Source organism: Lathyrus oleraceus, chromosome 5 (assembly GCF_024323335.1).
Source record: "Lathyrus oleraceus cultivar Zhongwan6 chromosome 5, CAAS_Psat_ZW6_1.0, whole genome shotgun sequence".
In the NCBI taxonomy this organism is placed as follows: domain Eukaryota; kingdom Viridiplantae; phylum Streptophyta; class Magnoliopsida; order Fabales; family Fabaceae; genus Lathyrus; species Lathyrus oleraceus.
The window spans coordinates 214,286,620-214,289,834 of NC_066583.1; positions in this window are offsets into that span (position 1 = coordinate 214,286,620).

A 3,215-nucleotide genomic window follows, 5' to 3' on the forward strand; every position below is an offset into this window, starting at 1 on the left:
GAACCAAGATATCTTTCAAAAGAAGGAAAAAAGGCCAAGTTTCCACACAATACCATGAAAGAGGGGAGACTTACAATCTCACTAACTAGAATGCTATGCCTTTTTGTGTCACAAATTTAGCGTTATGTTAAGCAATCGTAATTGAACTCATGTAGAAGTCACAACTATTTGAGGTCGGGTAATAGAATTTTGGTGTTAATGCATGTTAAAGACATAGTATAATGGACTATGCTCATGAAACATACCACACACAAAAGAATATGCAAAAGAGGTGGCCTAATCTCATCCATACTTATGTTGATTTTTCAATCAACTAGCCTTAGGACTTTGAGATATCATAGGCCAAATGAGATGAATGCATAAAGAATGGGAATGGGATGAAGAGGGAGGGGAATGGATCAAAACTCAAATTGGTCAAAGGAGGACTTTTACCAAATTAATATCATCCATTCATTTTGGAAGATGGAATGTACATTCCATCAATCCCCTAAATCCAATGATATTAACTTGACAAAGTCAAATCAACCTTGACCAATGCCCAACAACAAGAGTCAAACTCAAATAAGTCATCATAATTGGTCAACACAATTAATTGGCATTTTTTCAAATTAAAAAGACTAAAATAATACATTTTAATTAATATATGGTTTGTCAAATTCCTAAAACCTCATCAAAACACCAATGAAATGGCCATGAGATTTATCATAGGTCAAACAAGGTCAAAGGACCTTGGAGAAAATATTTCAGAATTTTTAAAGACTTAAAAGTATTTTTAAACAATTAAAAACAAACACAAAATCAATTAAATCATGAAGAATATTAATAATGATCCAAAAAATAATTTTAATTCAAAATATGAAAAAGGAAATTATTTTAAATTTTTTGGTGAAACTCTCATATTTTTTGGATCAATATTAAAATTAATATGAATTAATGAAAATAAAAGGAATAAAGTAAAATCAGAAAATATTAAAAATACATGAGCCACTTGATCTCCTTCATTAATTAAGGTGGCAGATCAAGTGGCCTGAAATGCGCATTCCACCAAACACACGAGTCAGCACGCTGCAGGGATGGTAATCACAATGAGCGCTCTGGATTAAAACAAATTGGATGGATCCTATGGCTGGGAGACGTGTCAACGCACCGCCGGAGCTGTAACTCCGATCTTCTTCTCTGGTGGACCTCACCGGACTAGTCCACCCTCAACCATCACCAAAATAAAAAAGGAGGACATTATCTGAAAGAAGAATGGCGTAAAGCACGAATCTGACCTTAATTTTAACTAACTCCACATATATAGAAAGATATGAGGAGTTCAATTTTGAGGTGTGTCAACTGAGTTGCTTAGATTTGACCTCTAAGCAACTCAATCTTCTTGCCTACATTGGTAGGACTTCAAACAACCAAAGATATAAGAGAATTGAGTAGAATTGAGTGAGAATCGAAGAGATGAAATTTTCTGAAAATTACCTTCAATGTTATGTAGAACTTGATGTTGCTTGCTTCAAACACAGTCTGATCACACTTGAGAAGTTAGCAGGAAGTGATTGGAGAGGTTGCAAGGCTATGGATCCTGGAGTTCTTGAATCTCCAACAGTTGAGATTCAAACTCAAATTTCAAATTGAAATTTCTCAGGTTTTCCTTTAGAATGAGAGGGTTTGAATTGGGGGGCAAAGTTGGCGCGCAAGGTGTGATTCAAATGAGCTCATAAGCCTTCTATTTATAGCCAAAGGGAATGATATTTGCACACTTCAAAATCTGTCCAAAATTGGCAATGTGAATGGCATGAGTGCATGGGCATGTACAGGCCCATGATGCAATGCATTAAGGTCCAAAATGATTCATGTTGAAGTCTGAATAAAGCTTGAATGGCAAGGCAATGTGAATTGAAGTTTGTACATTTGATTCTTTCCACTGATGCAGCCCCGTTAAAGCCATGCGCAGACCTAGCAATCTTCATCCAAAATGCACGAACTTGGGCTCTTTGGAAATCTTGGATCAAGGGGAACAAGTTTTATGTTCAACACTTTTTCATTTGGAGCTTGGAACATGGAGAATTTTGAGGTGGATGTTTGGAAATTTCAACATGTTGAAATTTTTTCTAAGTGTAAAGTCATATATCTCAATATTCCACCTTAGTTAACTTTCTATGTGAGTTTCAAATGAGAAATATGTCTTTATAAAAGTTGTAGCTATTTCAAAGACCTTCAAAATCATCACCCAGTTCATGTCATTTGGATTTAGAATGATAGAGTTATGCATTTTTGAAGTTTGGAAAAATCACTTGTTCAATGGTATAGGTCAAAAATGACCTATAATGTATCCTCATATCACATGCTCATAAAAGTTGAATTTTCTTCCACTCTAAACATCAAAGTTAAAGTAGACATCTTGAATTTGATTGTGCAACTTGAAAATCTTTCATCTCATAAAAATTGAGCAAATTATGGCCTTAGGAAGTTGACTTTCAAATTAGGGTTTAGACAAAATGACCTATAATGTTTCAACATAGAAAATGATTTTCCAAGCAAAACTAGCTCTAGGTTACAACATGAACATGGTTTGAAATGCCATTTAGAGTAACTTTTCTCTTGGAATCATTTTCATATGGTGAAAATTGTAGGAGATAGGGCCTAGGAAGACCCAGTTTTGATCAGATGAATTCATCTGGCCAACCACCATCAACCAACTTGTGAACCTTCAATTCTCTTGACTTTCTAGGCTCATGGTAGATCATATATGCATAAGATGATGAATTTTGAAGTGTCCCTTGATAAATTTGATCAATTGGTGAGATAGCTTGTTGGAGAAGTTACTCAAGATACCCCGTCAAACTAGGGTTTCCAAGGCAAATCACCATCAAACTCTTGAAGAATACTTGATCAATATAACATGTAGGAACAAATGTAACTCATATATGATGCTCATAACCATTCTTGGATCAATTCATGGTTGTGCTCTTTGTCATGAGGGTCTCAAACCCTAGATATGAACTTGATAAATCAATGGGATCATGCCTTTCCTACAAAAGAGTTAGGCAAATGCAAAGACATATTTTTGGTATTTTGGTTAGTAAAATGATAATGTACAAGTATGATACAATCACATAGTGCTTGGTGATCTCTCCCAAAACCAACCCAATGAAAGAGGGGTAAGGAGGATGCCAAGGTATGATCCCAATACTAATGCTTATGATGAAATTGCATGAGAT